This window comes from Balaenoptera physalus, assembly GCF_965194825.1.
Source record: "Balaenoptera physalus genome assembly, chromosome: 3".
Taxonomy (NCBI): Eukaryota; Metazoa; Chordata; class Mammalia; order Artiodactyla; family Balaenopteridae; genus Balaenoptera; species Balaenoptera physalus.
The window spans coordinates 79,750,729-79,775,062 of NC_138890.1; the positions used below are offsets into that span (position 1 = coordinate 79,750,729).

The following is a 24,334-nucleotide window of genomic DNA, read 5'->3' on the forward strand; positions in this document are numbered from 1 at the left end:
ACTGTTTTATATTTATTATATATTTTCCTATATAAAATTCTTCTTATCTTCTACATGTTTTTCACAGTTCAAAGTGTTACGGCCATTACGCAATTTAAACTTCACAATAACCCAAGAAGGAAAGCAGAATGGGTATCTTCTTTCATTTTACATATTAGGAGAGAGGCTCAGAGTGGTAAAGAAATTTAACAGAAAAAAAATCAGAACTGAATTTTGAAGCCCTGTTTTTTTTTTGTTCCAAACTCAGTGCTCTTTCCATGAACTATACCAGTGTTTCCCACAATGAGGTGATTTTAGGTAATACACAGATTAATATTTTTAAAATATTTGAATATATAAAAATATGAATAGCACCTCAAGCTTATGATATCATGGATATTATTTCAGGGAATTCCCCCAAAGGTAATTTTTAAAAAGTAGGTTATATTTTAGAATGACTAGAAGAACTGTATGATAGCCTGCATTTGCCTGACCAGATAAGTTGTATGTGTTGTATAAATACCATAAACATCTAAAAAGTAAAACATGTTACATGGATGCTGAAGATTTTAAAATACTTTATCTCTCTTGTGGAATTTTTGGCAATTTTAATTATAGTAATAATTAGTATTTCTCTTTATACTTTTATTATAACTAAATCAAATGTCACATGAAAGCATCAACCAGCCACATTTAATGCTCCTAAAAGAAGTAAGAGATTGTTTTTCCTCAGGCAAAAGAAATTGATTTCTAATTTGGAAGTAAAAAGCTTCAGGCAAGTAGAATTAACGCACATGGATTTTGATTTTCTGAAATGGAGAGGCAATAAGATGTCCTACAAAGTACATTGGTCTGAGAATTACAAGTGCTGGGGTTCAGTCTTAGTTTTGTGACTTTAGGCAAATGATCTTTTAAAGAAAATATTTATACAACAAAGAGGATTAAAGTTTCTTTTTCTAAGAGTCCTTTTAGTTCTGATTCTCTCTGAGTCAAAAATTCATCCCAGGGCTTCTCTGGTGGCGCAGCGGTTGAGAATCTGCCTGCCAACGCAGGGAACACGGGTTCGAGCCCTGGTCTGGAAAGATCCCACATGCCGCAGAGCAACTAGGTCCGTGAGCCACAACTACTGAGCCTGTGCGACTGGAGCCTGTGCTCCGCAACAAGAGAGGCTGCGATAGTGAGAGGCCCGCGCATCGCGATGAAGAGTGGCCCCCACTTGCCGCAACTATAGAAAGCCCTCACACAGGAACGAAGACCCAACACAGCCAAAAATAAATAAATAAATAAATAAATAAATAAATAAACAAATCCTTTAAAAAAAATTTCATCCCAATCAATTTTCTACCCTCCTGGAGCAGTTAAATATAGTGGATTTGAGGTGACAATCCTATTTGATTCCTGAGGGCCTATTAGAATGGTACTCTGTCTCCATCAAGTCTCCTGTGTAGGCCCCATATCCTTTGGGGATAGTTCCTTTGTCTCATGGTTAATAGGGAAGGAGGTATGAAAGATATTTTCCTCCTCTCTCCAGAATCACCTTTACTTTTTTTTTTTTTTCTTGGTAGACATCTTTTGTTTTACAAAGAAAGGGACAGAGTGAAATAATTTGTTCAATTTACCTATAGTGATGGAATAGAAGGCTGAGGATTAAAGCAAACGTATTGTATCCTACCCGGGTTTCTTTTCTGATTTTCAATATTTTCAGATAGTGAATGGAGGAATATGTCTACCTTTTTTAAACCACATCATACATACATCAGTTAGAAATAATTTGAAGTGGTTTAAAGGAAATAGACCTTTTCTTTTAAACATTCAAAATTTAGTTAGAACAGGTTAGGATATATTGCTGTAATAAACAACCCCAGGTTCACTTATTGTTTGTGTGACATGTGGTTATTATAATTTAGTTACAGCTCTGCTCCATATTTTCCCCTTTCAGATACACAGCTTAACATAACCTCCACCATCTAGACATCACCGGTTGCTGAATAAGAGAAAAGAGAGCATGATAAATTATACACTCACTCTTAAAATCTTCAACCTGAAAATGACACATATAGTTTCTATTCATTTGTTTCAAGGAAGGTGTCATGCCTTCACCACTTTTTAAAAATGTTTCTCATGTTATCTTTTATAACAATGATCTTGAAAACTACGTGAATATTCAGTTTTATCTCATACCTCTCTGTCCAGAATTCCAGTTTATCTTGCACATTTCAAACCAAGATTAACTAAAGATCTGTTTTAATCAGAAGGCAAATAAAGATTATAAAGTATTATATATTTTTTATTCAGAATTTACTTGTGCTATTGGCACTTCTTTCTATACTCGCTAAGCTATGGTCTCTCATCTCTGTTTGTACTTTCCTATGAACCCTGATTTACCCACCTCAGTGGCTAAGAAGAAACCAAAAATTGCTCCATATTTTTTCCCCTTTCTTTTATTTTTTTTTTAAATTAAAAAAAATTTTTTAAATATTTATTTATTTATTTGGTTGCACCGGGTCTTAGTTGCAGCAGGCAGGCTCCTTAGTTGTGGCATGTGAACTCTTAGTTGTGGCATGCATGTGGGATCTAGTTCCCTAATGAGGGATCAAACCTGGGCCCACTGCATTGGGAGCGTGGAGTCTTAACCACTGTACCACCAGGGAAGTCTCATTTTTCCCTTTCTTTTAATGTCACAGCAGCAACTCCTCAACTTGCCACACAGCTTGTCGGGGCTCATGAGAGCCAGGACTACTGAGCAGACCTGAGTTCCTAAAACACACAGCTCTACCCTTAATTAGCCTATACTACCAGTAACGTTCCTAAAGGCACAGGCAGATCCAGATTTTAATAGGGCATGAAAATTATCCATTTCTGGAGGCCCTTTTAAAAAAAATAGACAAAATTAGATTCATTTCTTAGAAGGGGCCCATGAAAATGTGAAGCACTGAAGCTTAAACTTTGTTAGCTTCATGGTTAAATCTTCACTGCCAAGGAAATTCATATGTATGTATCTCCAAACAAACACCACTCCAAAAAAAAGTGTGTGTGTGTGTGTGCGTGTGTAAACCCAAAAACAACACAGCCATAAGAACACTATTTCAATCTGGGATTTTATCTCCTTTCTCCAACATCGAATCTAGTGAGTTTAACTGGACCATCTAAGTGGTGAAAGTTGGTGAAAGTTGAACCTCAGCTTTCAAAACTCTTGTGTAAAATGAAGTCTGGAGTAATGAAATGTGCTAGAATGCAAAAGAGCAAGACAGAGAACGTAAATTTGAGCAAGCCTGAATTCTTAACTTAGACATTTTCCTGGGTGGGGATCAGGCCTGTTTCACCTAAACCTCTAAAAAGAGAAGACACCCAGAGAGAGATTACTCCTGTAAATTCTCTTTACCTTTGAAAGCATCTTCCTTATACAATCTAGAACATCTGTCCTTCTTCTGGGCAAGGGGTCAGCCAGGAGCTCTTCCTGGGTGGCACAGCCATGAAGCAGAGCAAAGCAGGAAGTTGGCTGGGGGGTAAAAGGACGTGGGAGGCTGATTGAAGCAAACATACTCTCCTGCCATTCTCATCTCCAGGCTTTAAAGTAATTCTTCCATTTATCCATTAACACCCATGTGAAATTTAGAAACTATTGGTATTTATTTATTTATTTAATTATTTTCAGGCTTTGATATGTTTTATTGGAGCAAAACTTCAATAAAGGTGGCTTTTATTTACAGAATTTAATGTGTGTGGGGGCTATCCAATCCACTTGGACCCAAGTGAAGATAATCATTAAGCCTGTTTATGTATTTTCTTATTTTCAATTTGCATACAAAAGAAGCTTGCTTCACATTTATAAAAACCCCAATATCATAAATGACAAACCCTCCCTCACCCATCCCTTAATTAAATATAAACAAGTTTCAAAAAACACACAATTTAGATTGGTTTAATCTTGAAATGTAATCCAATAAGACTAAAAACTAAACATTTCAGGTCCTGTACCAAATAGTAAAATACTCGAAGGCCTTCAGGATCCTTTGACTGATTAACATCAATAAGAGAACCTATTTTTGATGTGGTAAAAGAAATGTGTTCATCTCCAATTACAATTTCAAGCTCCTGCCGGCCACCCCTGTCAGGGGGAGGCTACAAAGCATCATCTTCTTTTGTAATTTCACTGTCATCAATAATTCTCTTCAGTTCTTCCATTACACTCTTGTGTACATAAGCCTCCTTTCTGATCATGACATCATTTTTATAATTGCTGTTGTTAGCATATCTAAGTTTTCTGTCCGGCCGAAACTCAAATTCCAGAAACTCGTGTCCAAACTTGCCCTTGTGCCCTACATAGTAGCGCAGGTAGAAATCGCTGGCCATAGCCATCTTTGTCCCCGAAAAGCCTGCCGAAGGCCCAGCCAACGTGCCGCCGGGCGCCTGGCAGTGACCGGTATTTATTTTATTAAAGTGTTTCAATTGTTTGCTCTGACTGATCAAGATGTTTCATTTGTCTTTTATTTATGCAGCATTATTTTTAAAAGATAAAAATCTCACCCTAATTAAGAAAGAGGTAAAGAAGTTGGCTAAAAAGATACTAATGTACTTAAAACAGCTCTGTCTCTCTCTCATGGGTCATAGTTTCTACCTCCCTCTTTGCTTCTGCTCATTATCTGCCTGGTGGCTAATTTCTGCTTACGGTTTCTGGTCCCTTTCTGCTTTTACCTGACTTGGAGTTGTTACAGTACTATGCTAGGTGCTAGAAATATAGTACTGAGTAAGACAGCCCTGACCCTCGTGGGACTCACAGTATGGCAGGGACTAGTCGTCAGAGAGAGAGAGAGAGACAGAGAGAGACAGAGAGGAGATAGGCTATGAAACAAAAACACACGACACTGTGAGACCACACATGAAGGCAGTATAATATAAACTGTGGATCATGGTGCACTCACCGATCTAGTGGCTTAAGACCAGTATTTTTAATAAAAGGAATAACAGAAAATATCAGAGTAAATCACACTTAGTAAGGTAAGTATCATTTTGTGAATTTTTAAATTTCAGTTTATATAGTCAGTGAATAAACAGACAAAAATCCAGGACCATAGGGAGTGTGCTTTCTAGGAGAAAGATAGATAATCAGATAAATTAGTAAGGTATAGAATATATTAGAAGGTGATGAAACTGAAAAACAAAAGGCAAGGAGGAGTATATAAAATGTCAGGGGTATGGGTTGAAATTTTAGGAACAATAGCCAAGGAAGACTTCCATGGGAAGGTGCCTTTTGGGTAAAGACCTCAAAGAACTGGGGGAGTAAGTCATACGGATATTTGGAGGAGGAACATTCCAGGCAGAAGTAATAGCCAGTGCAAAGGCACTGATCGTACCTGGCCTGTCTGAGTTTGAAGAAAAGCAAGGCCAAAGTGAGTAAAGGGGAGTGAATGGGAGACATAGCAGGCTATGAGGGAAAAGGGCAAGTGGGGTTTCTGGAGCATGTAAGGCCTTTGGTTTTGACTCTGCGTGAGATGGGAAGCCATTGGATGATGTTGAGCAACAGAGTTACATGATCTGACTTACGTTTTAATAGGATCACTCTGGCTGCTAGATTCAAAATAGTTTTAAGGGAGGTAAAGGCAGAAGCAGGAACACCAGAATGTAAGCTCTGTCAGGACAAGAGTTTTTAACAGTCTTATTCACTTTGTATCTCTCGTGCTTTATAGTAACTGGCACATAGAGATATTCAGGAATGAATATTTCCCTGTATGTGCACCAGATCAGTATATGAAATATATTTCTTACTGTGGGTGAAAGTCATAAGGATTAAAAGCTCCTCTCTTGGAGGAAATTGGCCTAGTCTTGGTCAGGAAAAGGAGCTCTGGAAATTGACATTCAGGCTGGGAGTTGAAGAACAAGCAAGAGGAGGTGCGGGATAAAGAGAAGAGAAGAATTTTTCAGGAGTGGTAAATTTGGGAATCATCAGCACATGCATAGTATTTGAAGCTCTCTGCAGGTGTTTCTGTCTGTGTGAAAGCAAGCAGCAAAATTAAAACCATTGCAAACCACCTCCACTTTCTGTTTCTTATTTTTTTGTACTCATTTCCTATAACATTTGCCCTTTTGAAAAATAACATATAGTAGTCATTTTTTAAAAAGTGTATAAATCTTTAAGGCAGTTTCCTGTATCATTTAATAATGGGAAAAGTCAATGAATTATAAAATTCATATTTAGGTTTTTTTTCTAACCTAAAGTGTACATTGTGGTGATTGGATGTACACATATATTGTGAAAGGATTTCCCCCATCTAGCTAATTAACACATCCACCACCTCACATATTTATCTTTTCTTTTTTTTTGTAAGAACATTTAAGTTCTACTCTCTTAGCAATTTCAGTTATACAATACAGTGTTATCAACTATCGTCACCATGTTTTATATTAGATCCTCATACCTTACTCATTTTACTAACCTCTCCTTATTCCACCCCCCATCCCCACCCAAGCCCCTGGCAAGCACCTTTCTTCTCTTTATTTCTATGAGTTTGACTTTTTATTTTAGCTTCCACATATAAGTAATATCATGCAGTATTTGTCTTTCTCTGTCTGGTTTATTTGACTTAGCTTAATATCCTCAAGTTTCATCCACGCTGGTGCATATGGCAGGATTTCCTTCTTTAGTATGGCTGAATAATATTCCATTGTATATATACATATCACATCTTCTTTATCCACTCACCCACTGATGGACACTTAGAATTGTTTCCCTTTCTTGACTATTGTGAATTATGCTGAAGATTGTTTCCCTTTCTTGGCTACTGTGAATAATGCTGCAATGAACATGGAGTTCAGATATCTCTTTGATATGCTGTTTTCACTTCCTCTGAATTATACCCAGAAGTGGGATTGCTGGATCATACGATAGTTCTATTTTTAATTTTTGGTGGAACCTCCATACTGTTTTCCAAAGTGGCTACACGAATTGACATTCCCACCAACAATGTATGAGGGTTCCCTTTTCTCTACATCCTCACCACCCTTATTGCTTGTCTTTTTGATGATAGCCATTCTAACAGATGGGAGGTGATAACTCAGTGCGGTTTTGATTTGCATTTCGCTGATGATCAGTGATGTTAAGTATGTTTTCGTATACCTGTTGGCTATATATATGTCCTCTTTGGAAAAATATCTATTCAGTTCTTCTGCCTATTTTTTAATCAAATTATATGCTTTTTGTCCAGGAGATGTATGAGTTCTTTATATATTTTGGATATTAACCCCTTATCAGATGTATGATTTGAAATATTTTCTCCTATTCTGAAGGTTGCCTTTTCATTCTGTTGATGGTTTTCTTTGCTGTGCAGAGCTTTTTAGTTTGATGTAGTCCCACTTATTTGTTTTAGTTTTTGTTGCCTTTGCTTTTGGTGTCAAATCCAAAGAAAAAAAATCATTGTCAAGACTGATATCAAGGAGCTCACTGCTCACTGCCTATATTTTCTTCTAGGAGTTTTATGGTTTCTGGCCTTACATTCAAGTCTTAATCCATCTTGAGCTGATTTTTGTGTATGCGGTAAGATAGTGGTCCAGTTTCATTCTTTTGCATTCTGCTCCATTGATCTATGTATCTGTTTTTATGCTAATACCATACTGTTTTGATTACTATAACTTTAAAATATAGTTTGAAACCAGGAAGTGTGTGGGAATTGCCTGGTGGTCCAGTGGTAAGGACTCGGTGCTTTCACTGCCGTGGGCCTGGGTTCAATCCCTGGTTGAGGAACTAATATCCTGCAAGCTGCACATCACAGCTAAAAATTAAAAAGAAAAAAAAGAAATCAGGAAGTGTGATGACTTCAGATTCATGGATAGTTTAGGTATTCCACATTTTCTGAGGCTGTGTCTTGTTACCTTTGAGTCCATGCTTCAGTTTTGAATAGTTAGCATGTGATTCCTCAGTATAGGCACTGGTGTAGTTATATCATCAGCCCAAGGGACTAGCAATATTTTTTTCTCCTGACTCTTCATGTACAGTGTTTACAACATTGGTTTCATTTTATTTTATCTTGTTTTATTTTATTTTGCTAAGTCAGCTTCTGCTGCTATGGTGATACATACACACTATAATTTCAGCAAATTTAAATCTAAAACAGTTCACTTAAAACAGGACTTTCTATCTAAGCACATGTTTGATATATATATATTTTCTAAGGGAAGTTCAGTGTTCTTCATTAACTTCTGGTATTTCTTAAGTTGTAAAATAGACTTAGGATACATAAAAGCATATTGTTTAGAATAATATCACAATTTAAGCTATAATAGAATCTAATTCTAACTTTACTAATTAAAAACTTGTAACATTTGACTTGTTTAAAAATATCAAATTAGAAAATATTTAACATGTTTTAAAGAACATTAATAATTGTTTCAAATAACATTTGTCTTATTTTATAAGGTAAAATATTGCCGTTGTAGAAAATATAGAAAACACATAAAAGTATAAAGAAGAAAACAAAAATCATCTGTAGTCATATCACTCAGATACAATATTCCAGTTTCTATGCATATATTTAACGTATATATTTTTTTCAGTATACTATGATATACTAATAGTGGGAAGAGTTTATTGAACACTTACTATGAGCTGGCACCAGGCTAAGTACTTTACATATATTATCTCATTTAATCATCACCAGGCCCTTATGAAAATATGTACTATTAATTATCCCCATTTTATAGATAAGGAAACTGAAGCTCAGAAAGATTTAGTAACATGTTCAAGGTCATACATTTAGAAAGTATTTGAGGGACTTCCCTGGTGGTGCAGTGGTTAAGAATCCTCCTGCCAATGCAGGGGACATAGGCTCGATCCCTGGTCCAGGAAGATCCCACATGCCGCCGAGCAACTAAACCCGTGCGCCACAACCACTGAACCCCCCACACTCTAGGACCTGTGTGCCACAACTACTGAGCCCGCATGCCTATATCCCGTGCTGCACAATAAGAGAAGCCACCGCAGTGAGAAGCCCGAGCACCACAATGAAGAGTAGCCCCTGCTCGCCGCAACTAGAGAAAGCCCGCGTGCAGCAATGAAGACCCAACTCAGCCAAAAAAAAAAAGAAAGTATTTGAGCCAACTCTAGAATGTAGGTTGATCTGACTACAAAGCCTAAAACAAAGCTGATGGCCTATATTCTCTACTATTACCCTGACTTGCTTTTGTCATTTGCCATTTGATTTTGTGAATTTCTCCAAGTCACTAAATGTTCTTCTTAGAATGATTATAAGGGCTGTTGAGTGGTGTGTTTTGTCAGGCATACCATAATTACTTTAAACATGTCTCTTTGGGCATTTAGGTTGTTTCCAACTTTGAAGGTAAGGACCACGTGTGAGTCATCTCTGTAGCCCCAGCATCTAGCAAAGTGGCTGGCACTTTGTTTAGGCTCAAAATGTCAGCTGAATGACTAGTTAGAGGGAAGAAAAAGGAATTCATCTAAGGTAAATGACATAAAAGATGGAAGACAGGCAGGGATGGAAGTGACATATTTATGGGAAAATAGGAAAATGAAGGAAGAATCCTAGTTGACAGAAAGAGAGAGAACCAACAGGGGATGGTTTTCATTAGGCACTCTGAGTTGTAAAGAACAGAGAAACTCATTCAGACTAACTTTCTTAAGATGGTAGTTATCAATAAGGAAAATAGTGATACCATAGGAATTTAACTTTAGAACAATTATGGGCTCGCCTCTTAATATATCTCTACTACATTCTTTGAATCTGTTTCAAGGTATCTATTTGCTTCTCCTCCAATTACCAGCTGCTTCACATAGTCTTTTTTCTGCCCATATATGTTCTTTACCCCACGGATTAGGTCAACATTTCGGCTCACTTATGGCTCATTATTACCCATCTATCCTCTTTCTACCTCATGATCTTTCTGATTTTGCTCCCGGAGCTAAATTGCCTAATGCGGGCTTGAAAGGCACAAAGATTGACGTAACCAAGATAGTGGACGTAACCAAGATAGTGGTTCTGGGAATAATGTTGGAAGGACAGGTGTGAGCAGGCCATCATTAGCTCTTCACTACAGCCACAACAGACAATGTACAATTCTCTGTCCCTTTGAACATGCTGTACCCTCTGCTTGAAATACACATCTTGAAAAAGCCACGCTTCTGTTCTCTCACAGTACCCTGTGTATACCTCTAGCATAATATCTATAATTCTTTGTTATAATTATCTATTTACTTTGTCATGACTGTGTAATAAACTTTACAACAGCAAGGAGAATGAATGAATACATTAATCAAAATTTATTTACATTTATTTTATACTAGCATCCATTTATTCACTCATGCCATAATTTGTTGAGTATCTATGCCAACGTACAAGGCACAGATAAATAGAATGTAAGAATGGACAGGTCCTTCTGTGTTACCCATGAGTAGACCCCAAACTATTACAGCTAGGCCAAAAGCTCTCACACTGTCTCATATTAATATACTTTTAGACAAAATAATGCTTTGAGTCCCCAAGAGAAGGGGAAAAAGAAAGGCAAAAATAATATGACCAGTAGTGATAAAGTTATCCTGCACCTAAAATGCTTAAGACAGGTTGGCCACCAGACTTGATCATTGTGGTACCTCTGATGTACCACATAGGCAGAACTGCAGGAGAGATTTAGAGGCATGATAAACATTTTTGCCACCTGCCTCCTGTGTGACACTCTCCTTTAAGGACAAGGGAATGGTTTTTCAGTGTTCTACAAAATTGGCACAATAATGAACAGCTGACATCTTATCTCATTTCTTGCTGGTTTTCCCATAGTAGTGAAGCAGCCAGCCCTAACATTCTTAAGTCTAGAATAGTCTTGAGATAGGACTATTTCCTAAATAACTTTACAGAGAAAAAAAAAAGAGAAGGGTGCAGGGCAATCATTTTGTTACCTTCTTAAGTTTGATTTTTATTTTTCAAATGTTTTTCATCTATTAGAAAGAAGGCATGTAAGAAAGGAGGTATTACCTGATGTTCGGGACATTATATGTTCAAAACAAAACAAAAAACACCAGCTGCATACCCAGGCTGTACCTTGTTGGAATGTACAGTGTATTAATTTCTATGATATCATTAAAGGCTCAGGATTTTTCTGTTTTGTGCTGTGTCATCTTTGGCATGTTGGTTCTTGCTCTGAGGCATCATGATCACAAGATGATATAAGATGATATGTCATCAAGTTGAAGAAGAGGACTCACTTTCTTCCATGGGTCTATTATTATCATCCAGGAGAAACTTCTGCTGGACACCCCCTAGTAGGCTTCCTGTCATGTCTCATTGGCCAAATAATTGCTTCACGTGCCCATGCTTAAACCAGTTGTTGGCAAGGGGAATGGAATGACAATAATTGGCACCAATCAAGATCACTGGGGAGGGGTCTAGTCTGCCTTAAATCTCAAGGCTACCCTAGACCTGAGGAAGCAGGGGTTCTCTTAGCAAGGAACAAATCTGGGGTGTAGGCTATAGAGAAGGATGGCTGTAGAGAAGATGGCCTACAGAATCAACAGGTTCTGCTGCACAAGTCCATGGCAGAGCAAAACAAGACACACAAACTCAAAGATACAGTGATCTGGGCTATTTAAGGGCAAATAGCCCTACATGCAGTATTCATTTTGACAGATTTATTATGTGGCTGTCTGGGGTGGCAAATAGGACATGGACTTTGAAATCAGACAGGCCTGGTAACTTAGCAGTGCTTTAGCATGAGTGAAATGAACTTCTCTGCAATTCAGCTTCCTCCTTTATAAGACAGGGATAACAGTGCCTGCTTCTAAGAGCTATTATGAGGATTAAATCTTATGATGGACATAAATTGCCTATAACACTGCAGGCATTCAAGTGTATATTTCTTCCCCCTTTATTGAAATTATAATAATTCATAATGATGATTCCAAGTGATCAACAAAATGTTAAATTTAGTTCTGTATTTTGTTTGAAAGCAGATATTTAATATATATTGGAAATATATTTGTCAAATCTGATTAAAATAAGAGATTCTAGGTTTGTAAAATATAAAAACGCAGTTATCAAGAGGCCCAGAATGGCTCATTAATAATAACAACTACCAATGTTTGAGAACTTGCTAGTTCTATGTACATTATATATATTTTCTCATTTTTTTTAAATGGGGGGGTGGGGTTGGTGGATGGTGTATGCTGTTGGTATCAGTGGATAAAGGTTAGGGATGCCGCTAAACAGCCTACAATGCACAGGACAGCTCCACGTGACAAAATATCTCAAACTTTACAATAAGTCTGTGGGTGAGGTATTTTTATCCTTATTTTATAAATGAGGAAATTGACCTTCCAAGAGGTTGAGAAGCCCAGGATCACATAGCTAGTAAGCAGAGAACATGGTTTTATCTGACTCTAAAGATCATGCTCTTTCAACTATAATGCTTTGCCTGAATAGGGTTAGAGAATGTCAGTAAGGGTGTCATTAAAGATTTATAAGATCCTTTACAATATCTACGAAAGATATAAGGTACTTGGGAATAAATCATTTTAAAATGTTGTATAAGTCCTTTAAGGAGCGGGGAAAAAAAACCACTGAAAGATACTGAAGGAGATTTAAATAAATTAAACCAAATAAAATGTACAATGTTCTTGGATAGTTAGTGTATTGTATTGTTTGAGAATATTAAATCCTGCTACAAAAGAAAAGAAAACAAATGAGATTAATAAAATTCTTTAGATGTGTTAAGTATAAATAAGAAGTTAGTATGTAGTGCACGTGTATGTTAAATAGGAAAGGGTGGAAGGACCAGGACATACTTAATTCTCATGAATCACTAAATACCTAAATATTCATGATATACTAAATATGCAAGAGGCACTTAATATTTAGGATACACTAAGTATGCATAGCATATGAAAGCACTCAATATTCATGAGGTCTTAATTCAACTTCCAACCATTTTTGATACCCATTCTGGCCCCATGTATTCTCTACCCAGTAAACACAAATAAAACTCAAGATTGTTCAATAGGCTAATTGAAAACTACAGCTGTGACCAAGTGTATTTGGCCCTGAGTCTCTCCAACAGGGCAATTAAGTATCATTGGTCCAAGGTACCTAATGTCTGGGCTGCTTTGCTCAGACCTCAGCACTGGGCCTTGTAACCACACCATCAATGAGTAAGGCTCATGTGGTGGAGAGAGAAACAGAGCCAGGTACTGTGGCCCTTCCACCCAACTTGGATCCTATCCTAAGTGTATTAACTTACTCCTCTCTTTCTCCTGTTTCTCACTGTGTGTTAAAGTGGTTTAACAACCCATGTGATCTGAGCATTTTAATTTAGCCTTGAGCCTTTCTACCCTATGATGTCCGGGATAGCTTGCCAGGGAGCATACTTGGTGGCCACCATTGCATCAAGGTAATTTCCCACATGGCAGGAAGAGGCAATACATGAAAAAGTCAATAGATTCAATGACATTCTAATCCGAACCTCAATATAACCTTTTTTCTTGTAACTGACAAGCTGACTCTAACATGTATATAATAAAGAAGAGCAAAGGTCCAAGATCAGCCAAGACATTCCTGAGGAAGAAGTGGAAAAAAGAAGAAGTAGGTTGTGGTAAAAGCACTTGCCCTATCACATAAGACTTATTATAAAGCTGCATTTTTTTAAAAAAATTTATTTTATTTAATTATTTATTTTTGGCTGAGTTGGATCTTTGTTGCTGCATGTGGGCTTTCTCTAGTTGAGGTGAGCAGGGGCCACTCTCCATTGCGGTGCACGGGCTTCTCACTGCAGTGGCTTCTCTTGTTGCGGAGCACGGTCTCCAGGCACGCGGGCTTCAGTAGTTGTGGCATGTGGGCTCAGTAGTTGTGGCTTGTGGGCCCTAGAGCGCAGGTTCAGTAGTTGTGCTGCACGGGCTTAGTTGCTCTGCAGCATGTGGGATCCTCCCGGACCAGGGATCGAACCCGTGTCCCCTGCACTGGCAGGCAGATTCTTAACCACGGCGCCACCAGGGAAGCCCTAAAGCTGCATTTATTAAGACCATGTAGTTTGTGCAAACAAGGATGGATTCAATATCCACTAGCAGTGGTGACACTTTGAGGAGAAAAGTGTCAGGAGCTTTGGGTATCAGCAAGGGCAGATTACCTGGTCTCAATCAGGTGAAGCAGTAGTTCAGAAAAATAATGGATACTATTGTGCATATGAAAAAACAGAGTAGTCCACAGAGTACAAAAAAAGTCACCCTCTGAGGACCTCAAAATAGTCTGGGAACACCTTGAGGAGCTGGAGTTCTTGCAAAGTTGTTGGAGCCAAGTCAGAGAAGTACTGTTGTTGCACTGTGACTCTCAGTTAGTCCCGGGCCGATGAGGATGAAACTGCCAGACTATGTAAGTTTTTATGTTTTATGTTTTTAAAAGGCCCTTTGGGGGACTTCCCTAGTGGCACAGTGGTTGAGAATCTGCCTGCCAATGCACGGGACACGAGTTCGAGCCCTGGTCCAGGAAGATCCCACATGCCGCGGAGCAACTAAGGCCATGCGCCACAACTACTGAGCCTGCACTCTAGAGCCTGTGAGCCACAACTACTGAGCACACGCGCCACAACTACTGAAGCCTGCGAGCCTAGAGTCCCTGTTCCACAACAAGAGAAACCACCACAATGAGAAGCCCGTGCACTGCAACGAAGAGTAGCCCTCGCTCTCCTCAACTAGAGAAAGCCCGCGCAGCAACGAAGACCTGATGCAGCCAAAAATAAATACATAATTAAATAAATTTAAATTTAAAAAAATGCCCTTTGAAATAAAGAGGATGTTTTATATGTTGATTCTTGTAATATGCTGCTATGGGTTGAATTTTATTTTCCCCCAAAAATGTTGAAATCTTAACCCCTAGTATCTGTGAACATGCTTTTATTTGGAAATAGGGTCTTTGCAGATGATCAAGTTCAGATGAACTCATTAGGGTGACCCCTAATCCATTACGATTGTGGCCTCATAAAAAGGGGAAATTTGGACATAGAGATGGAGGCACAGAGAGAATTCCAGGGGAAGACTGGAGTTACGCTGCCACAAAGAACCACTGGAAGCTAGGAGAATGACCTGGATCTTTCCCTAATGCTTTTAGAGGGAGCACGGCCCTGCCAATACCTCCATCTCAGACTTCTAGCTCCATTACTGTGAGATCATAGATTCCTGTTGTTTCAGGCACTCAGTTTACGGTACTTTGTTATGGCAGCCCTAGGAAACTGATACATATGCCAAGCATGACTTTGCTTTAGGACAGTTCTTTGGGATACAGACTCTGAGACAAAGATTTGCGTTTAAGAGGTCTATCAGGAATGCTCTTGGGAAAAACACTGGAGCACGATTGGGCAGTGAGAAAAGGTGAACTTGAGTGTAGTTGTAACAGAGGTCTCCTATGGAATTTATGGGAAAATGGGTCTGGGATGGTTCTTCTGAGTTGTGCTAAACTGAGTTTGGGGTCTGGGCCTTTGCATCCCCATATGGACACCTAGGAAAGGTGTCTAACCTTGAGCAAGGCAGGTCTGTTCAGCTGAGGACGATTCCCAGTAAGGGCTCACACTGGCAGTTGGGAAAATGAGTGCCTTGGTCCTGAAGGGGAGATCTGGGTGATGCACTAAAGTATCTACTGCATTGTCTGATCATTTTTTCTTACCAAGATAAAAAAAATCTCAAATCACATATATATACTCATAGACATAATACTACTAAGTTTACCTTAAGTACTTACAATAAATTGAGGTAGTGAACTACTCAGAATAAACTAGTATGATATTTATAAAGCTTAATAGGCCTTGTTATATGTCCCAAAGGAAATAATTTTTCAATTTGTATACAAAAAGGGGAAGTCACTTAAGTCCCAGAGTATAAATTGAGGTAAAGGTGCTGCAGGTGCTGGCCGGTTGAAAGCATTGTGGAAGGGGAAAGGGGGCTGGTGTACAGAACCAGCAAAGAGTGATCTGAGATCTGGGCAGAGCCCCAGGAAAAATCAAGGAAGTTAATTTTGTTTGTTTGTTTTTAGATCCTAATTTATTCATTGGAAATACTCTTTACTAAAAATGGTATAAACAATATTGACTGGAGATGTTCATAAATGTGGGAGAAGGCTCTGGGAATGGTCAGGAAAGTCTTTACAGAGGAGGTTGAACTTGAACTGAACTTTGAAGAATGATCAGAATTTCCATAGGCAAAAGGTATTTGTTCCAAAGTTTTAAAAAAATTTTTACATATTTATTTATTTATGTATTCATTTTTTGGCTGTGTTGGGTCTTCGTTGCTGTGTGCAGGCTTCCTCTAGTTGCGGTGAGCAGGGGCTACTCTTCGTTGCAGTATGTGGGCTTCTCATTGTGGTGGCTTCTCTTGTTGCGGAGCACGGGCTCTAGGCTTGTGGGCTTCAGTAGTTGCAGTGCGTGGGCTCAGTCGTTGTGGCGCACTGGGCTTAGCTGCTCCGCGGCATGTGGGATCCTCCTAGACCAGGGCTCGAACCCGTATCCCTTGCATTGCCAGGCAGATTCCCAACCACTGTGCCACCAGGGAAGTCCCTGTTCCAAATTTTTTTCAGGGACCTGGGATGGGTTTTGAGAACCACTTTGAACATAGGAGAAAATATTTAAATGATTTAGCTTTTGCTATCCTTTTACTTTCAATCTTCTTTGTATATTTGAATGTAAATATCTCCTGTAGTCATTATGTAACTGGATCTTGTTTTTTTAAAAATCCAGTTTGACACTCTACCTTTGATTAGATTTAGTCCATTCACATTTATGCCATTATTGGTACAGTTGGATTTACATCTGCCATTTGATTTTTTGTTTTCTATATATCATGTTGTTTTGTTCCTCTATTTCTCCTTACTGCTTTCTTTTCATTAAGTGAATATTTTGTAATGTAGCATCTTAACTTCATTAATGATTTTTTCCACTATTTTGGTGGTTGTTTCCTTAGTGATTACTCTAGGGCTTACCATATACCTCTTTATTTATCAGCATCAATCAGTTTCAGAAGTATACTAACTTAACTGCAGTGAGATGTAGAAACATTATTCCTTTATAGATTTATTCCCCTTCCCCGTTTTTGTGTTATTATTGTTATACATATTTCATCTATATATCTATAAATGTCAAAAAACCCAACAATACATTGTTATAATTATTAATTTGTATAATTTTAATGTATTTTAAGGAAGATAAGAGGAGAAAGGAGAGCAAGTATATATTTTTGAACATCAATATATTCAGACTCTTACTTTTTTTTTTTTTAAATCTCTTTTTTTTTTTTAATTTTTTTTTTAAGTATTTATTTATTTATTTATGGCTGTGTTGGGTCTTCGTTTCTGTGCGAGGGCTTTCTCTAGTTGCGGCGAGCGGGGGCCACTCTTCATCGCAGTGCGCGGGCCTCTCATTATCGCGGCCTCCCTTGTTGCGGAGCACAGGCTCCAGACGCGCAGGCTCAGTAGCTGTGGCTCACGGGCCCAGCTGCTCCGCGGCATGTGGGATCTTCCCAGACCAGGGCTCCAACCCGTGTCCCCTGCATTAGCAGGCAGATTCTCAACCACCGCGCCTCCGGGGAAGCCCTCTTAGTTACTTCTTTCAATAACTGATAAACATACCCAGAATAGAAGTGTTCCCAAATATCAGGTTCATTTTCTGTAGTTCTGTCCTAGCCTGCGTCTTGACCCAGTACCTCTTTATTGACTTGTTAGCTCACCGATGTCCACGAGCAGATGTTTTATATTTATTGCAGAGGTATAGCTGTCCTCAGCAAAAAGATCCAAAAGAATTACCTTATCTGCCACTATGAATCAGCTGACCTCACTCTGTTTTTTAAACAAAGCATCAAATCTTCTACTTAATGCTACTCCTCCTACAACCCTCTTATTTATCAAATATTGAGTTTGCATACTTAGTCCCTCATGTTTATTTTATAAAAATGAAGAAAAGCTTATTTTATGGCAAATGTTATTCTGCTTTCTTGAACTGACTAAGGGAAAAGTGACTTAGGCAAGTTTCCTATTGAATAAGATGCAAAATATGTCCAGTTTATAGCAGAGAAGAGATCTAGAAGGATATTGTCCAAAAAGAAAGAGAAAACTCTTTCCCTCTGGGTTTCCCCTTTGGGAATTTCTCACATCATTTCAGGTCACTACCACCTGTCTTAGCTCCCTCAGGTATGGGTTCTTTCCTTTAAAGTGTTCAGTCAACCGATAGACAAAACCTCACTCTCCCACTAGATATGCCATCACTCTGTGTGGGTGTGTGTGTATGTGTGTGTGCACATATATATATACACACACACCTATATATGCTTTCTAAAAATTGAGTTTCTACTAATACTAATAGTTCCAATCAAATGTCACCTGATCTTTCTTATCTTCCCTCATTCCATGTTTATATCTTATTGCTCCCTCAGGGAGAGCCCTGGCTCTTGGTGGTATGACTCAATAGCAATTTCTACCTATCTGCCAGAGCTATCCAGCAGGATTGAGTCTCAGTTGCCCACAGCTGTAATCTGCTTAATAATAATAATAATTTTTGCTGCTCTTTTTTCCTTTCCCTGTCTCACTTCCCCATTCCTCTACTGCTGCTTCTGAGATTCGCCTCCGAAGTAAACTACCTGCACTCAAATCCTGGTTTCAGGCTATGCTTTGGGGAAGCTAAGTCTAAGACACACCGCACCCACCTACCCACTGACCCAAGTACCACGAAATGGTCTCGCAAAAACTACCAATATACAGATTCAAAGCACACTATTATATTAACAATATAGTAAACTATATGCAGAAAGTAAAATACTGTAAAATATCATTAAGAAAAATGTTACTTTCTCATATTTATATTTAAATTCTCAGTTCTTCCTTTTTATCATAAAATAGAATTTTATTATTAATATTAGGTTTATTTAAGAGTTAACTTATAGGCTAAAGGAAAGAGGGGGAAAAAGGAAGGATGCAAAGAAGGAAGAAGGAAGGAAATAAAAGACAGGAAGAGAGAGAAAAAATAAATCTATTTACAAGGTGAATGTTCTATCTTTAAATGACTTTCGTGAATCATGTACTTTAGCAATATGTCATTTGACCCGCAGATCCATGCTTCTAAGGAGCAAATGTAAGAGTAAATGAGCACTGAAGCCCTGATTTAAAATTTTTTTTATCGAAGTATCATTGATGTACAACATTATATAAGTTACAGGTGTACAATGTAGTGATTCACAATTTTTAAAGGTTATACTCCATTTATAGTTATTATAAAATATTGGCAAAAAAAATATTGGCTATATTCCCTCTGTTGTACAATATATCCTTGTAGCTTATTTTACATAGAATAGTTTGTAATAATTAATCCTCTACCCCTATATTGATTACCCCTCCCCACTTCCCGCTCCCCACTGGTAACCACCAATTTGTTCTCTCAAGCCCTGATTTTGATCTCAGACAAAAAGGAGGTAATATCACTTCATCAATGAGCTACTTATTAAAAAAAAAAAAAAAGCTTCATTAAAAAAAAAAAGCCTCTTATTTTTTGCCTGTCATCTCTGGTTCAGTTTTAGAATAGAAAGGAATAAACACAGGTGCATTCTCAGACCAGTACTTGCTTAATAAGAACGGTTTATCGCATGATATAACAAAACATCTCTCAACCCTTTAGAGAATAAAGAAAAATGCAAGTCTTTTACTCTAAAGCTACTATAGAGATAAAATGAAAGTGTAATAGAGAAAACTGTAAACACACTATGAGGAAATCTGTATTAAAAATTAATTATAGTTAAAAAATTAATTGGAAATGTAAAAAAATCGTGGGGTATTCACAAAAATATTCACAGTAGGACTCTTTACATACAGTCTACTTCATTTTACTAACAAAAATGATATTATAAATTAGTGGGACAGATCCAACCCTCTTAAAGTAGAAATGTCCTTTGATCTTCTACATTTGTCTATATGGAAAATTCTATCATAAAGAACCTTTGTGGTGAAGAATAGAAAGTACAGTTATTTATGAGGCTGCCCTTTAATTCAACCAATGAGTTTAGTGGAAATGGTTTCCTATGACTTCCTTTGTCAGTCAGTGAGGTGCCCTTTCTCTCCCAGTTGGAGACGTCTTCCTCCTCAAGTTCTTAGCTGTGTCTAGGATGTTATGAGTGATTCCATCACTTGGAACCAGAATGCTGGCATTGATCTATTTGACCATCATCTGCCATTTGAACACCTGAAATCCCAAATAAGTCATGAAACAGTTCTGAGCTTGCCATAGCCATTGGATCTGGCTGTTGTTTTCACTCAACCAGGGTTAGCTTTCCAACTTCTACCTGGATTCTAAAAACAAAAGACCATGATTTAAGTCCTTGTTCTGCCACTATTTTTGGTGAATGAGTAAAGAGAAGTTGGATTGTCCAATAAATGACTGTAGAAGTTCTCTCTGGGTTGTCTGGATGAACTAGCTGGGCAGGGGACCCTGCTCCCCTCACCAGTGGAAGGGGCTGTGTCTCAAACAACTTCTTGTGGCACCAGTGGTTTCCTTTCTCCCCATGGGAAGAGCTGCACAACAAGCCAACTTCCCACAGGAGCTAACGGCTAGTGTTCACAGACAAATGACACCTAAGCTCAGACCATTCAGCGCCCAAGCCCAGACTTTATGTCCCTTGCTTCTAAGGCCACTCTCATCTTGCCCTATAAAGAGAGAGCAACAGGGGGTGGTATCCCTCTCTTGAAGCACAGTCCTGTTATACATCCCACTTCACCCTGGCCCTACCTAACTCATCTCTTTGCAAGATGAACAGAGTATGGGGGACCCTTCTGCCTAAGGCATACGCAGAGTAATACTGCTGATGTTTGCAAAAGTGGTTGGCTTTTGGTATGATATTTTACTTCTTTGACCTTTAACTTCCGACTCTGTGAAAAAAGGAAAAAACAATACTTATCTCACAGGATTGTTTTGAAAGTTAAATTTATCTAGTCTTTCAACCCATTCCCAAAACACTATTGAGTTAGCTCTTGTTAAAGAGAAAAACCACAGGCCCCAAATGGCATCACTTTACTAAAGCCCATGATACCAAAGCTAGATTTAATACCTAACCTAATTGCAGTTTTTCAATCTTCACCAGAAATGTAAGCTGAATCAACCAGTCTGGAATTTTCTGGTTAGCACCAATGAAGTAATCTGCCACGTGGGCCCTCTTTATCCCCCCACCACCCCAGGGGAAATAGGCAATTTGCATGATAAAACTCTTTCACCTTTCCCTTCTCCCCGACAAAAGCTGTCCTGGTCCCAAATTAATCCTTTCTTTTGCTAATAGCTTCCTTGCCCCATCTATACAACCCCTCCAAGCTCCCTTCCAGTTGCTAGATGGAATGTTGCCCAATTCCTAAGTGGCCTAATAAAGCCAATTAGATCTTCAAATGTACTCAGTTGAATTTTGTTTTTTAAGACTTGCTTGCTGCACTGGTTAAAATAAATCACCATTGAGAGAGTTGTGGTGTTATGAAGAGGGAGTGGACTTTTGAGTTAGAATTGGCTTTATAGTCTAAGTTTGTTGTTTTGTGCCTTTGTGACCTTGAGTAAGTCCTTAACTCTCTGAACTTAAGGGGGCGTGAATATTAAATATGATGTGTATAAAAGGAATGAGCACACTTGGTACCTAGTACATGCTCAATAAACTGTTAATTTGCCTTCCTGCTTCCCTGCCTTCCTTTCTCCCTTCCTCCTTACTTCCACTCAGGCTTGCTTGCTTCTTATACCATTCTGACTTCTTCTTTGTTCCACTTATCCTGACTCTTTACCCCACCAAATCTTCCCCAGATGGATACGAAATGCTTTTCAACATTCCACGAATTCCTAATATGCTGCATGGAATGCAGGCATGAACACTTAGCTGATGTGGGCATAGGTCTGAAGGCACTTTCTGGAGGGAGCCCTGACTTACTACACATGAAGAGGCCGAGCAAGGAACATCCGTGTTTGTGATAGTCATTTTTAGTTCACCAAAAAGTGTGGTTAATTCTCACATCAGTAGTGAGAATTTTCATTTTCATGGATATCTGGGCTGTTCTTTGCTTCCTTCTTCTGCTGAGTTCCTTTTTAGATTTTTTTCAGAGTGCATCTGTAATTTGGAGGGATGTAGTACAAGGGTTGCAGTACAAGTCAGTAATTCCAGAGTAGCATTCAAATGTCACCCCTTCCATCCCCTACTTTCTTGGCGTCTGAGATGGTGTTGTCGTTTCACACAATGGACTTGCTGTATCAATGGAGCCAGAAAGACTAAGAGAAACTGAGACTTGGAATTAGACATTCTGTTGAGGTACTGGGTAAATAGAACCCAGCTGGGATGATAATGAGAGCTCTGTTACGTTGTTGGAGGGGGACTTCCCTGGTGGCGCAGTGGTTAAGAATCTGCCTGCCAATGCAGGGGATATGGGTTCGATCCCTGGTCCAGGAAGATCCCACATATCACGGAGCAACTAAGCCCTTGCGCCACAGCTACTGAGCTTGTGCTCTAGAGCCCACGAGCCACAACTACTGATCCTGCGCATCACAACTCCTGAAGCCTGTGCACCTAGAGCCCGTGCTCCACAACAAGAGAAGCCACTGCAAGGAGAAGCCCATGCACAGCAACAAGGAGTAGCCCCCACTTGCCGCAACTAGAGAAAGCCCGTGCACAGCAACGAAGACCCAACGCAGCCCAAAATAAATAAAATTTAAAAAAAGATTCTCTTAAAAAAATAATAATCTTAAAGAAGAATGGTTGTTAGAGGGGCTCTCTCTCTAGAGGTCTAACTCAGATGGCTTCAAGTCTCAGGCAGTTAAGCAAATTAATAAAGGGGCAGGTGTAATACAATAGGGAGTGCTGGAGACTGTGGCAAACTGGAGAACATATTTTTGGCCTAAAGACATTCACCTTTTAAAATTTCAAATATGATAATGCCAAACCAACTGTTAGTGGGCCAAATTTGCCCTTTGGGCCACCTGTTTGTTACCTCCCCAAGACTTAACAGAACTTAATCCCTAGGAGATATGACAACAGATAATAGTGGTGAGCCACAGAAGTGGTCACCATCAGGAAGGCTTAACCAGATGTAAAAGGAGTGACCTGAAAGTGATGTTATAGCAAGCATTAAGAGGGAAATAAGCCAGCAGTTAATGGGTTTCAGGAATGAGAGTGGCAAGAGGCAGGCTCAGTGAAGGTCTCTAAGCCCTCTGTGATAGTGGAGGGAAGAAAATAGAGTTCCCAACCAGGAAGGCCTAGGGTCTGAGAATGGTGATCATTACTGGGAATCAGAACTAGGATGTAACAAAGGGCAAGACCAGGTATCACTTATTACTGAATCACTTGCATATTGAACTCGTAATCCTTAAATCCCTTAAAAGTATTTTTATTGCTTCTTAAAAACTGATTTTTAAACTTGCTTATATAGAGAATTTAGAAAATACAGAAAAGCATAATAAAAAAGAACTTTTGAACTGTCCCACTGAAGGAAAGACAGCACTGTTTGCAAAGCATGGGGCCAGGCAGGGAATCTACAGTTTCTGTCTTTGGGAAGAGGACTTTGGGATATGGGGGCAGGAAACTGGGTTAAGAGCTAGAAGTGTGTTGGCTAGCCTTCATGGGTTATCTAGAGCAGGACTGATTTCAGACTATTTTAGATAATTCATCATCATTTTTGGTTTGAAAATACTGTAGTTAAGAACCAGAATATAAAACCTCGCTCCTAGGACTTCCCTGGTGGTCCAGTGGTTAAAACTCCACACTTCCACTACAGGGGGCATGGGTTCGATCCCTGGCTGGGGAACTGGGAAACTAAGATCCTGCATGCTGTGCAGCCGAAAAAAATTTTAAAAACCCTAGCTCCTGTCTAGTTAGATCTTCAGTATTCATAATACAACCTAATCTTTTTAAGGAGTTGTGAATTCTCAGGATGTCAAATATCCATGTCTTACTAAAATGCATGTGCTAAATTCCTTTTTGGAAATTATGGACTATTTTGGATCATATACACCACTGATGTTTCACATCATCGGATTATATTGTCTTAGAATAACTTTGGTTTGGCTAAATATATGTATAGAAAAATATGAATTTTTTTGGTCTTCAACTATTGGCCTGTTTTATGTAACAGGTGTGGGTCAATGTATGTGTTTTTAGTATAGGAGCACTTCCAGGGCAAGTAACAAGTCATTGTGACTATAACAATATGTCTCAGACCAAAATTAATTCTTGTCAACTAAGATGTTACCGTATTGAGTTCTAATTCTGGCGTTTGTATTCAAAAGCTATTATTTGACAATGATTTTGTACAAAAAAAAAGAGATATTTTAGAAGAGAAAGATGATACTTAGAGGAGAAAATTTCGACTTACGATTTTCTGGGCTAGTC

General features: G+C 38.6%; 1 pseudogene across 1 annotated transcript; it reads right to left on the minus strand.

The window, feature by feature from the left end:
* Nucleotides 1-3,885: 3,885 nt before the first annotated feature.
* On the minus strand, nucleotides 3,886-8,478 carry LOC309657849 (protein mago nashi homolog 2 pseudogene; annotated as a pseudogene). The gene has a single exon. The product of its transcript is annotated as a protein mago nashi homolog 2 pseudogene (transcript).
* Between the last annotated feature and the right edge of the window lie 15,856 nt (nucleotides 8,479-24,334).